This window comes from Cicer arietinum, chromosome 1, assembly GCF_000331145.2.
Source record: "Cicer arietinum cultivar CDC Frontier isolate Library 1 chromosome 1, Cicar.CDCFrontier_v2.0, whole genome shotgun sequence".
Lineage (NCBI taxonomy): Eukaryota > Viridiplantae > Streptophyta > Magnoliopsida > Fabales > Fabaceae > Cicer > Cicer arietinum.
Genome location: NC_021160.2, coordinates 37,188,277 through 37,203,320, shown reverse-complemented (window position 1 = coordinate 37,203,320; position 15,044 = coordinate 37,188,277). Strand labels below are relative to the sequence as shown.

The 15,044-nt window shown below is 32.7% G+C and overlaps 1 pseudogene; it reads right to left on the bottom strand.

Moving 5' to 3' along the window:
- Nucleotides 1-783: 783 nt before the first annotated feature.
- Nucleotides 784-5,794, bottom strand: LOC113787229 (uncharacterized; annotated as a pseudogene).
- Between the last annotated feature and the right edge of the window lie 9,250 nt (nucleotides 5,795-15,044).

Sequence of the window (15,044 nt, the reverse complement as noted above, 5' to 3'; positions counted from 1 at the left end):
AATCTTACAAGATATATAAAAAAATATAATTTATAAGATTTAATTAATATTTTTTAAATGATTAATATAAAAGACTTATTGTTGCAACATTAGTTAGTTTCTAATTATCAAAAACTTTAAGTGCAAACAAAATGTATCTTAAAAGATTAAATCAGAATACAATAAATCACCATAACATTAGAGTGTTCTCATACTTCCATCAGAGTATAGAGACATTTTTAATGTTGCTAGGTAAGTCTTAAACAAATGTATATCATATAGTTATACACTCTTGGCAGAATTTCCTCCTATTATGTTAAAGATAAAAAGGTGAATACTCTAGTAGGAATGCTCATTAACCTGGTTTCGATGATAACATGTTTGATATTTGTGTACTAGTTTCTAGTACTTGACAGGGAAGTTGATAAATCAGGGTGAAGAAATTATTAAGGGATTGAAAGATTTGAGCTCTGGTTTATTTTCTTCTCTCTATCTTCAATTTTATTTATGCAATGTTGTGATTCTTTTTTCTAGTTTATATAGCGTAATTAGTTTTTTTCTACGATTGATGATAAGGCCTAATGATTATTGTATCCTTTTTCATTTGCTTGCCTTTGCATCTTTCTTTTGTTTTTAGTGCACGTGGTTGACTGATTTTTAATGAGTTTAATAAATAAGGTTAGGTTTGGTTTCATTTTCTTATAAATTTGAAGTATAAGATGATTTGGCTTTAAGTATTTTGTTGGTAATAAAAATATTTGTTTTAAAACACAATAAGTTCATTCAAGCATGGTCTTAAACTAGTTAGTGTAAAACATAACTTTAAAAACTAGAACTGGATTCCATACAATGATGATAAGGGAATCAAGGGTAGGATAGAATCTCAAAAGCCACACTTTAAAATTAAGCAACAATTAAATCAACATATAACACCTACTGACAGATTTTTTTTCTTCTAAATGCAGCAAATCAAATTAACATATGAATGCTCCAATTACCACAGATTCAGGGTCAGTTGCAACAACTTATGGCTATGGAGCAGAGAAATAACAACATCTGAACCATTTCAACCAGGGCTAGTGTATGAAACCACCACCATTGATCACTTGAACTACTTGTGTTACCTTGGATTCAATATAAACACAATTAAGGTTATGTAATCAATATATATCATTCATTTAGCTCATATCTAATCAATGTAGAATTAGTTACTCACACTTAAATTCCAACAACCAATCATTTGCAAGAACAAATCACCAATGACTATTAGTTTAAATTAATAATTGATTACACAATTATTTATAATTTTATCTTCCATGTTTCAATTGATGGTAACATGTTCCTTCTTCACATATAGGACATGCTTTATGTCCCTTAACACTACCCACACAAGTTTCCATATGCAGGAAAGTCATTGATGGTGCAAAATAGCATTGCACGCATCTTAAAATATTCACGTGAATACCTACCAAACACATCAACACCTTCCCAAAGCATTCTCAAATCTTCAATCAATGGACTTAGATAAACATCTATGTCATTTCCAGGTTGTTTTGGACCTGAAATCATCATAGATAACATGATGTGCTTCATGCAAATCCAAGGAGGTAGGATGTAGATAACTAGTAGAACAGGCCATGAACTATGGTTACTACTTAAGTTTCCATATGGATTCATTCCATCTGTAGCAAGTCCAAGCCTAAGGTTCGTTGGGTCATTTCCGAACTCCGGGTACAAATCATCAATTTTCTTCCATTGCAAAGAATCAGCTGGGTGACGGAGTTGTCCATCACGCTTCCTCTCATCGGCATGCCATCTTACATTCTTTGCATCATTTATATTAGCAAACAAACGTTTGAACCTTGGAACTATTGGAAGATACCATAACACCTTCACATGAGGCCTCTTTGAGCTTTCGTCATAAATGGAATCACAATCCTTCATTTTGTAGCGTGATAGTCCACGCCTAGGACACTTAGTCAACTCTTCAAACTCATTTCTATACAATAAACAGTCATTAGGGCATGCATGTATTTTCATATACTCCATGCCCATTGGACACAATAACTTATTTGCCTCATAGTTACGATTCGGCAATGTGTTACCTTCTGGGAGCATTTCTTTCAACAATTCAAGTAATTCAGTGAAGCTTTTATCTGTCCATCCATTTCTCGCCTTCAAGTTGAACAGTCTCAATACCGCAGACAACCGTGTGAAGTTAGTGCATCCCTGATACAAAGTCTCTTCTTTGTCACTGCACAAATTATCATATACATGTGCACGATTAAAGGACTCTTGTCCAACATCATGTATCATGTCCTCTAGTTGATCGTTCATATCTACATTAATTTCCTCTCTTTTTGAGGTATTTGACATGTTTAACGAATCACCATGCCATTTCCATCTGATAATTCAGGTCAATCCCATAACAAATAAGATGACTTCGTATTTTCTCAAAATGTAATGTATTTTCATTTAAACAAATAACACAAGGACAATAAAACCTTCCTTTAGTTTCAAGAAGTTTTTTTAAAGCAAATTGTGAAAACTCCTCAACTCCCTTTTCATACTCTTCACTCAAACGATTAGCATTCATCCAACTGCGATCCATAACTACTTCTGAAAAAATATACAATGGTAAAATGATCTTAATTACATAAAAAGTTAATTTAACAATGCTTTGAAACATCTACGTTTGAAGGATACACTGTTGGAGACATATCATGTGAGAGAGGACAATTTTTATGGGACAAAAGTAAATATTGGTCAGTGTATCTAACAGTGCATGGTCATGATTTAAATTGGGTGCTCATGTATGATTGTGGGTCTGACTGTCTAAGAACTGATAAAGTTGTCTTAAAACCCAAAAGAAACTCCTTTTATAGTAGAAACCTACAACTTAGTGTTCACGTCAAAATAACCAATACACCAGAAGACAAATCTCCTTTCAGTATACAAATTTTTTCATAAACTTCATTCCGCTGCCAATGCTATATATAATCGGAAGGTGCACATAAACTACATACTAACCTGGTGATGAAGGTTGTCAGTTTTGTCCACTAGACGCTCTATCTTTTCCCCTCTTTCTAGAACCTACATTACATTATAAGCATGTGACCAAATGGTTGTGTTAGTTATTAAAGTCATAAGACTTGTCATTCAAACCACATGAATTGAGAAGATTTAGCAAGCCAATGATTTGAATCAAGTGATGAATTGGAGATGACTTTGGGCCATGCATAAATGCATTAATCAATATGACTATGTGTCACCAATACATATCACACAACTGTTTTTCTTCTCTTTTTAACAATTGTTATAAAAAAAAATGAAATGCCAAATCAAATTAAATTGCAAAATTAAAATGAACTACATCCACAGTCCGCAAGCACGTGCATTAGAGAAAATTCTTCGGGTAAATAAATCATCCAAGAATCAGACTGATTGTCCCGATGAAGTCTTTATTGATTTGTTGTGTCATATAATATTCTTGTGGGTAAATAAACCATCCAAAAATGGAAAGTTTACATAGGGTATCAATACTTGCATCACACGAGTGATACGAGTATAGAAACTTTGCATAAAAGATTATTACTATCTAAATCATATGAGCAATTAGATGTTAAAATATACTATCGATTGGAAATGTGAGTGCTAAAAATACACTGTTTTTTTAAATAAATAAAAAATGTGGAGATTAAATAAATAAAATATTTATAAAAATCATAATTGAAATTTGACAATTATGTAATAACTTAACATTTAATCCTAAAAATTTGTCATAGAATTCTACTTTTAATTTGTTTGGTAGCATTAGGACAAATACATACCATGAAATCATGAACTTCAAATTATCTTTGACACAGTCCAAACAAGAAACACACAGAACAAGACAACAACAACAACAACAAATTCCTGAAATTAAGAATTGTAATATTTAGCATCTTATTGTGTGAGTATGCTATAATGTGAGGAAAGTGAAGGTCTAGCATATAAGACAAGAGACAATCAAACAGCCAGGGTTGCTTGCCTGCTAATAAACCAAAAAGGGACTTAATTTAGAATATATATACAGTAGCTTTTGCAAAATCACGACAACTTAATATGATTTTGTGAATTCTACTGCAAAATTAAATATTCATTAAGTCCCTCGAATGGTTTTAGCTTAGTCAAGTCATCCTTGGCTACCAGACATGACTATTCATCTACATACAAGGCCTTTCTCTTCTTCCTTTGTTAATTAACTCCATTTCAATCTCTATATTTTGATGCCAACTTCTCCTATTTATAGCATCCATCATATATCATATAAATCTTAAACTGCTAAATGTGAGGTTGCACTTGCATATACCACAACTTAATCTTGTGGTTACATACATTTCCTAATATCATAAGTGAAAACTATCTTCATATATTTTGTTCTAGGAAATATCTTCCTAATATTTAAGGGTATTTTGTTGTTGTTTTGTTACCTCGATTCTATACGAAACAACCTGTAGTATGTTGCTTTAGACAAGGAATTGAACACAAATAATAACCTTGTCTTATGTTGTTTCTTTTGTTATATGTGTGTAAGCATAAGTAACGATGAACAAACATGACTAAATCTAAAGGTATGTTTGGATTATAGGATGGAGCGAAGAGGATTGAAATGAAATATGCTAGTTATAATTTAAAAAATATGGATGTTATAGTATTCCATTTATTTCATTCTTTTCCATCATATACTACCAATCCTAAATCAACATAAGCATGTCTAGTTATTTTAGAAATATAGTCTGATGTTGTTATCCAACTCAATCTACTTAGTCCAACAATGACAAACCTTCTTAAACAGTTTTGCAATTCAATTAGCATTGAGTTGTCTGAATACACAATTGTTTTTCACCTTCAAACGTAGGTGGTTATAGAGAGTTGTATATTTCAAAGCATTAGTGCATATATTGGTGTTGTCTTTTGCAGTATGTTATAATAGATATGAGTGGTGAGTAAAGACCCTTTGGGATATCTTAATTAATTAAGGATTTCAAACATAAGAGTATGTACACATTAAGCAACAACCAACACAAATCACAAACTCAAATTGACAAATGTGTTTAAAAAATTATAGCATTAGACTTATTATTAACAGAGACAATATTACAAACACATAGCATGCAGTTTTAAAGGATGGTTGAAAATTGAAGTAACTACTACTACTCAAATTTCTCCATCACTTTCATAGTTTTTTAGGCATAATCACTTCACAAATTTCACCATCACTTGTGTAGAAATTTCTCCTTCAAATTTCTCAATCAATTAAAGATTAATTATAAGAATAATTAACAATGAAATAATTTTAGATTGTTGAGTAACAAACAAGAATTATTAGAAAATTACCGGAGAAATCAACAAACACTTCTCGATAATTGACATTTCTCGACGGAAATGCTCATTGATAGATGGAAGAGGAAGACAAAGAAAACTTTTGGTTGGTGCTGAAGTAGAAAAATATTGCACCGGACCAACTCGTCGTCGGCGATGAAGGCTGAAAGCTGCAATACATGATTCACGTTTCCACGATTCATATTTTCACTGAAAGATGAAGTTTAAAGGTGGAAGGATGAAAACGTTTTGCGCGTGATTAACTTGTGGCTGGGTTTGACGAAGGTACCTAGACGGATGAATTTTAATTTGTGGCTTCTTCTGCGTGTGTTTAATTATCTTACTGAAAATGAAGTTTAAAGGTTGAAGAATGAAAAATTGGTTGGATTCTCGGGTGATTAATTTGTGATTGGGTTTGCAGAAGAACAAAGTATGAAGGATGAAAAATGGGTTGGATTCACGATTTCTAATTTTTTGGTTAACTTACGGATATTATTTTTTTGTAAAAGGCTTGTTAAATCGGTCTAACAAAACAGATCTAACAAAATTTGTAATAATAACAAATTTGCCACCGTCTTTTTTTTCTTGTGTAAACTTTTTTTTGTGCAATTTTTTTTTTAAATATGTATGTTAGATCAGTTCAATTAGAACAGATCTAATAAAATTTACTATAATAACAAATTTGTCACAGTTTTTATTTTATTTTTTTGTATAGTTTTATTTTTTCAATGTGTATGTTAGAATAGTTCAATTAGAACAGATCTAACAAAGTTTACCATAATAACAAATTTTCCACTGTATTGCTTGTTATATTAGAAATATAACAACTGATCTAATATCAAAGATGTAACAAGGTTAAAATGCACTAGTGTCTGAAGGTTCTTTCGGAGGATATTCTTTCAAAGGCTTGATTTGGTAGCAACTATGAAGAAGGAAAACATGTTTTTGAAAGATTGGGTGCAATGCAAGCTAACCTTGGAAAGACCAGTACACTTTTTGGATTTCTAAACCTATGGTAACTTATACTAATAAATAAAAATCAATATTTCATCCAAAATTAAATATAAACAAAAGAGTAATTGAAACATCGATGTATATGATTCATATTTTATGCATCAACTTTTCAAAAACTATCGTTGTTTATATTTTATTTTAGAATGGATATTATCTTATATTATATTGTATGATGCGCAAAATTAATCAATGTTATATACAATGATGTATTTTCAGTTTTATTCAAACTAATGGCAACCAAGAGGTATGGAAGATGAAGAAAGAGGTTGATGTGTTGATAATGAAAATGATCAAACATCGTGAAATCTAAAACAAAACTTAAGGTAACTTGGAAACTAAACTTGGATAGACCAGTACACTTTTAGGATTTTTAAACTTAAGGTAACTTTAAAAATAAAAATAAAAATCAATACTCTATTCTAAATGAAATATAAGAAAAAGAGTATTTGAAAAGTCGACGTATATGATCTATATCTAATAAATCAACTTTTTAAAAACTATTATTGTTTATATTTTATTTCAAAAGAAGTATTATCTGATATTATATTGTTTATATTTTATATTATATTGTACCAAGTGTTAAATTAATATATTTTCTCAGTTTTATTTCAACTAATGGCAATAAAGAAGTGTGGAGGATGAAGAAAGAGGTGGACGTGTTGATAACAAAAATGATCAAAGATCGTGAAATCTAAAACAAAAATAAGAAAAATGATGAGAAACCAAGTGATATATTACAAAAAAATAATAGAAAGTTCCAAAAGAGATACAACTTTAACTAAAAATGGTTTTTTCAATACCAAGCACGACATGAACCAATTGACTATAGATCTTTGCAAAAATATCTACTTTGCTGGCTCTGAGTCGACCGCTCTTGCAACCGCTCTTGCAACGACTTGGAAATTGTGGCTCAATGCATCATATCATAAATGGCAACAATGTCTTCGATATGAGATTTTGGAAGCATTTAATTACTAGTTGCCTCATTCTTTCTGTGAGGATGGCCAACCTCAAAAGCTGAACTCGGTTAGTACATCACTTCACACTTCACAATACTTCTTTAAAACTTACACATTTACTTCAACTATTGCATTACTACTAATGTTTATGAGTGGACAACTTTAGTCACATTTTATAAATTCAACGTTCTTGTCCTACAAATTGATTTGATGAGATTGAGTTAAGTTTAACCATATTGTTATTGTGTAGCTAACAATAGTGGTTCAAGAGAGTTTTCTTCTTTATGGGCCAGCCATGACTAACTTAAGAGAAACTTTTGCAGACATGAAATTTGAAGATCTTTTGGACCTAAAGGCACATACTTGTGGATGTTTGTGCCAACACTTTATCGTGAAACATATAATTGGGGATTAGATGCTACAGAATTCAAGCCAGAAAGATTTGCAAATGGTCTTAGTAGAGCTTGTAAATATCCTCATGCTTATCTTTCTTTCGGATTTGGGAGCCTCAATTGCTTAGGCCAAAACTTTACCTTGACATAATCATACTAATGTGTCAAATCCTCCTTACCTCCATGAAATACCACTTCTAAAAAAATTGTATTTAGCAGCTATATTTAGAACTTATATGCTCATACTAATATTAAATATATAATTCTTAAACAAAATATTTGATTTGACTTCTACAAAAAAAAATCATTCTATTATTCAAAATGAAATTCCAAAACAAATAAAAAAGTATTTCGAGAACTCTGGCTAGGACTTTATATTGGTGGAGTGTGTGCATGTAATGAAAATCATTTTACATCAGGTAATTATTTTCTATAAAGTAATTATTTAATAATTTAATATATATGAAATTTTAATTTATATGCACCAACAATATATAATTATTTTACACTATCATCTAAATAAAATGATATCATTTCTTATTGTTTCTTTGTGAAAAAAATTTCTTAAAAACCCTACTTTTAATTAGTGATTTCACCTGTACGTTACATATTTTAAAAAAATTGTAATATAATAAATAAAAAATTAGTGTGTTAAGTTGATGTATAAAAAATTAGTAACTTCTAACTACATTTAAACAACATAGTTTACAATTCCATTTGATGAACTATTTAATCAAATTACAACAGCAATACTTGAATTATAAATTTGTTCCGTAATACATCAGGTTACATCTAATAAAAATAAAACATTAAGCCCATAACAAGGCTTGCAGATCATCATTTGGTACTAGGAGTAAACGTCAGTCACCTTTAGATACTAATATACATAAAAATAAAAGAGGAGAGATAAAATCTCAGTGATTTCTGAAAATAAAAGGAGGGGTAGTTTAAAAACATTTCTTCCATAATATGCATGGAAACATGAAATTATGATGCATTTCATGATGAAGCTCTTAACTTTAATTTTTAATAAAGACTCAACTGAAATCATTCTTTCATTATGATTTTGAACACTATGCATGACCTCAAATATTTTCATTGAAACAAGGAAAAATCGCCCAATCTCTTAAAGTGGGTCACCAAGAAAGTTGAGTTTTGATTGGGAAAGGTGGTCTGGCCAAACCCCAACCAGCGTCCTGATTTTTCTCCTCTACCTATTGTTTTATGCTTGGAACAAACCTAAATGCCCCATCGTGAGTTGAAGGCCATACATGATATGAGATATTATTTATGCAATGCCTTGATAATATTATGTTTGCAATGCATCATTACTCCATAACACTTATAATAACTTAACAATATATTGTAAATCAAGTGTGAATTAAATTAGGAGTCTCTTATCAGAGCTGGAACTAGCGGTAAACTTAGCCAGAGGAAAAACTCTGGACCAGAGGCTGTGCATTTTGGAATAACTAATAAGAGACAACATGACGAGAGACAAACTCTGATTAGAGGCGAACTCTAACCAGAGGTAGCATGACCAAGAGTATATAGGTCAGAGGCAGCAAAATCAAATTTAGAGAATATGTGACCAAAGACAAAGTCAGAGGATACATGTCTAAATGCAGAAATAAATGATACATGTCTAAAGGTAGAAATAAATGATACATGTCTAGAAGCAAAATTAGAGGATACGTGTCTAGAGGTAGAATCAAGTGATGTGTGTCTAGAGGTAGAATTAGAGGATACGTAGATCAAAAGGAACATGATAAGAGGATATGTGGATTAGAGGCAACATGTTAGAAGAAAGACAAAAGGTAAACAATAGAGAAAAAATGGAAGAAGAAAATAAAAAACAAAGTAGAAGAAGAAAAATTTGAGGTAAAGTAGATGAGTATTATTAGAGATAAAATAAAAGCATTTCACCAGAGGCAAAAAAAAGTAATTTATCAGAGGCGAAATACAAGAATCCACAAAACTGCTAACAAAGGCAAAAACAGAAGGAGAAACTTGAGGCATAAATACTAAGAGTTGAGAAATAACATCAGGGGAAACATGCCTAGAAATGTAAGTTAATCATCAAAGAATTATCAGAAGTAAAAATACGTAGGTTTTTGAAACAACAACCAAAGGCAAAAACCCTAAAGTTACAAAATGACACCAATAGGCAAACTACTGAGATAGGGCTGAAAAAGCCTCCCAAACACGCACATTTTTCTTAAATGACATGACTCACACATCCAACTACAATTCTTTACTCAAAATTTTGAGAGTTCCTAAATTTTTGACGCAAAAATCTTACAAAGATCAAACAAACAACATGCATAACAGTTTAAAATCATTTTGGTGCAGTTTCAAAACATCTATATGCTAAAAATTCCATTTCCCTCACGCTCTAAGTTCTTAAAACTCGTAATACCCCCCAAAACAGTTTTGGACAAAAACTAAATTATTTTAGTTAATAAACTCCTAGAGCTGTCGTGCTAAAAGGAGTTAATGTAATACAACTCACAAATTTCCTAGAAGGGGGAATCTTATACTTCGAACTAGTTGTAGGATTTTCTTTCTTTCTCACATCTTAGTTCTTTTGCCTTTATACTCTCGTTCGAATTTGGTGATCCCCCAAATGTAGTTTCGTATTTTTTTTAGTGTTACTTTGACCGATTAATGGATCTTGAGAGGAGGAAAGTGACATGCAAGGTGTTGGGTATGTGTAGAAGACTTTAGAGAACTTTTGTCTTTGAAGGATTTTGGAAAGAAAAAGAAAATTAATGGACGAGGGAGATGATGAATAGTAACGATGTTGGTGTTTTAGAATGTTTTGAGAGAGCGTGAGATTTGTTTTAACAGGAAAAAGACTCCTGAACTACAAGAGACCTTGACACGTCATCTCAATTCAGAACACAATAGGTATATGAGTCACCTCACTTGTATGTTCAATATTTTAATTATTCATGATCAATGTGAGACTTAACCACTCACACTTGAATCCAACAATCTCCCCCTCAAGTGTGAATCCTGAAGTAACAATGTCAATTATAAGGAAGGGGGTTTGAATTATAATTGCCCTTTTTAAAAATTCCTATTTAAAACTGAAAGTTTGACTCAAGATTGATCTTGGTTATAAACGAAGATTGATCTTGGTTAGTAGAAAACAACAATATCAAATTAATCAATATGAAATCTGATTGTATAACATAAAATAAACAGAGATAGAAATAGAGATAATCACGCAAGCATGTATCCTGGTTCACCCAAACACGAGTTACGTCCAGTCCTCACAAATGTGAGCTTTTCCACTATGTGCTCAAAAGCAAGATTGATCCTTGTTGTTGCACAATTTTTCACAGATCAATCTTGATCTTTACATTGTTTCTACCTTTCTACTTAGAAAGGATTTCTTCAAGTTTACCTTAACTATTTTAGAAAGGATTTTTCGAACTACCTTTTAAAACATAAATGGATTTTACAAACTACTTAAGTTTATGTTAACACAATAACCTTGATTTAAAGAAGTTTTAGAATCTGGGTATTGCCCAACTCTTGTTTGAGAAATAGATTTTGTAAATAGAACTCAGTTGGTACTGATTCTAACACAACACAAAGTTTTAGAAACAACAAGCTAAAGGATGATTTCGAAGCAGTTGAGTATGATTGAATGATTGATGCTTTTCTTGGCACTTTGAGTTGTGTCTTGTTCTTTATCCTTAAGATGTATTTATAAGCTTTAATAGACCTTTAGGCAGCTCATATGTCTGTCGAAATAGGGCCAGCTGTCATTAAGGAGTGGTTGGAAAAAGCTAGTCATAAAGCAAGAGTGTTCATGCTGAAACCAAGAACGTTCTTGACATCGAAGACCGTTCTTTGAATTGGTTGATGATGAACAGACTTGTACTTGTGGTTGTCAGTTGTTCTGAGTTGAGTTCTTGCTTTTCAGTCACGTGTGCATGTCTAAATGACAAGTATAATCAGTAGTGCACTTTACAGTAGGTACCTTTGACTTTACAACATGTGCCTTTGTACTTGCACTTGCCTCACATGAAGAATGATCTTGCTTTAATCTTAAAACTGAGCATTTCTTTGATTCTTCGAAATTCTTGAATAATCATGACTTAGATTAATCCTTGCTTATTCTCTGATGAAGATATGAGATGAATAAAGTTCCAGGATCCAATTTCTAACAGAGAAACTAATTATTCTTGTTTCTGCCAAAAACGAAGATCGATCTTTGTATTCCAGAAATACTTCAAGATCAATCCTCGTTTTACTGCTTTTGCTTTCTTTGATTTTAATGCGATTGCTTTGTAATGTTTGATACTTATCTTGTTTAACACACTCAAATGCACATGTTAAATACCAAAACATTTAGAATCATAATTAATAGTCGTTAATTAACCTTTTGTTTGATTATCATCAAAACATTTAAATTGATATTTTGTCTTAACAATCTCTCTCTTTTTGATGATGACAAAACATGTTAATTTAGATTTTTAATTATGATTCTAATAATAATTTAGAGAGCTTTTTAATTAAAAAACTCCCCCTCAATATGTGCTAAACATTTGAACCAAATAATGATGTTTCATTCAAGTCATAAAAAAGAAGATCTTTCGATCATTACATGTTGGTTCAAAAAAAAAAATTACAAGTAATCATAATCAGATAACTACATATCGGACTTTAAAATCTAAGATATTTGTCCCCCTTTGTCATAGAAAAAAGGAACACGAGAATAAAACTAAAGCAGTGATTTAAAAAGACAATGACGGGGAAGACCCTTTAGAGGATGGAGACAAAGAAGGCTGAGGGATGTCTGGAAATGTTGGAAGAGGATTTGGCATAGGTAGTTCGAGACCAAGCTTGGGGGCAAGTTGATTTGCCATCTAATCTCGCAGAATTGCCTACTCTTTATCTTGATGAGCTTGGCACGCAACTATGGTTTGAAGAGCAACAAAAATTATGGGAATATTCTTGTAAGCTCTTGACGATTCCTTTTCCAGTTTTGTCCTTTTGGAGGGGACGTTGATGGTCTTCCATGGGAGTGTTGTTGGAGGGAGTAGCAGATGTACAAAAAGTAGACAGAGTAGCAAAAGTGGTGTTGATTTGAGGAATGTAGTTGGGAGCGGAGTGATGGGGAACATATGGCCTAACTATATCCAAATCAAGAAAAGCCAAGTATTAGCTTATTCCAAAGAGAGATGAAGATGCGGTTTTCTAAGGCGAGATAAACATTGGAAACATTTTTGAAGTGTTTTGGATAGGAAGTGTAGGACATACATGTTCTTGAGAGGAGAGATTTGTGAATGGAGGAAGTGTAGAAGGTGCAGGATTCAAGTGTGGGGAAATAGCAGGAAACGAGGAACGTTCTTCAGTATTTTGTTGAGGGGAAGAATGTTTTTGAGGTTCAGTTATTGTGTGGGTAGCAGAGATTCAGGCATACCGTTTTCTTTTGCATGTGGATGATGGATTGAAAGCAGGTTGTGGTGAGGGTGGGATGGTTGGAATCTGCTTCATATGTGAGAGGTTCTTGGAGGAGAATTTAAAAATTTTGATAATTGAGGATTCAGTTGAAAGTGGAATGTCAAAATGCCTGAAAATTTTGGAGAACACCATGCCATAAGGGATAATATTTCGCTTATAATTCTTGTTTATGGCAGCAATCATATGTTGGATTATCAAATATGGAAAATTTAACTTCTTGCAATGAAGAAGATGATAAATGACAAGAGCATCATTATCAGAGACGAATTCGTGACTGCCACAGGGAGGTAAAATGTTGTGTTGGCTAATGTTGTTAAAATATTTTGGCAGGGGTTTCAAGTAAGCTGAAAGACATTTTGTGGATCCATCAACAAATAGCTCTTGGAACACTTCTTCTTTGGAAATGTTTAAGGATGTGTACCAATCTTTTCCATAGACTGTTAAGCCTTCAGATGGTAATTTCAAAATATCAGCCAGAATCAGAGGATCAAGTCAAATTTCAATACTTTTCAAGGTTGAGACTATGAGACTTGTCTTCAAACGCTCTAGCTTTGCAATAAAAGCCTCGAACGAATTGTGGGTAATGACAGTCAGTTATTTTCAGGAAATTAGTCCAGCCAAGTGCATCAGTATGATGTTGGACAGAGATTCCTTTGATTTGAAGTTTTTCAAAGTCAAAAACCCTCCCAATATCAATAGGGCGTTGAGCCCACTTTTTCAGAATTTTTTTTTTGGATTTTGGAAGAAATCAGAGGTGGAATAAGCATTTTTGAGGAAAAGGGTTTGGTGAAGGGTTTAGGGTTTGATTTTGTGGAAGTTTTTGTGGTTTTCTGGGTCGGAGTTTTAAGAGGAGAACGTTTTTAGGTTGGTTGTTTGGTTGAAGAACGTTCTTGAGGTGAAAGCTGAGATGAAGAACTTTCTTGAAGTGGCGGCGAAGATCGTTCTAGTTGAATCGAAGATCGTTCTTGAGGTTGGAGTGGAGGTGAAGATCATTCTTGAGATGTGGTCTTCTGAGATATTTTAGGGATTTTAAGTTTTCGGGAGGCCAGAAACTGTGAAAGTGTGGAGGGAGATTTGGATTTAGGTTTTCTGGGTTGAGATTTGGTGTGTTTGATTTTTGTTGGAAGATGTTTAGTAGAAGATTTTGGGGATGGTGAATTAGTTTTTAGAATTTCTTGGGATTTTCAAATTTGGGGGGACTTTGGTTTTGGGGGTTGGGATTCATGAGTAGTTTGTGATTTGGGATTATTTTGAGGTGGTGAAGGTTCAGAATCATCAGAAATTGTGTAAATGGTGGGGTCAACCTTTTTGGTTTTAGAAGTTCCAATGCCTGCTTGAATGCGCATTGATCTTCGTTGAGAGCATGAGGAGCTGGAACTAGGGTTCATAATGTTTCGAAGATGGGGTGGGCATTGACTAAATGAAGGGGGTGGGACATTGATATAAAGGAGGAAGCTTAGTTGAGAGAGGTTGAGGACATGGTTCAGGGGATGAGGATAGGTAATCTGAAAATGTTTTTTCAGAGGATGAATGAGGAGGTGTTGGTCTGGGTGGAGGAGATTGTGAAGATGGGAAGATAACCGTTTTTGATGTGTTTGCAGTTGATTAAAAAGTGGATGGAGTGCCACGCGTGTGTTTGATTTGATAGGGTAGTTGAGCATTGGGAAGGAGGAAAGAGAAAACGTGTAGTTGGGTAAAGTATGGGTAGCCGTTACTTTTTAAAAGCAGCAGTTGTTTCAGATGAAAAAGGGTGATTTTAACAGTTAGTGATGATGAAGAACGAAGATCGATCTTGAGTGGTTTGGAAAGAACGAAGATCGTTCTTCGTTATGACCAGAATGTTCTGGTTTGAATT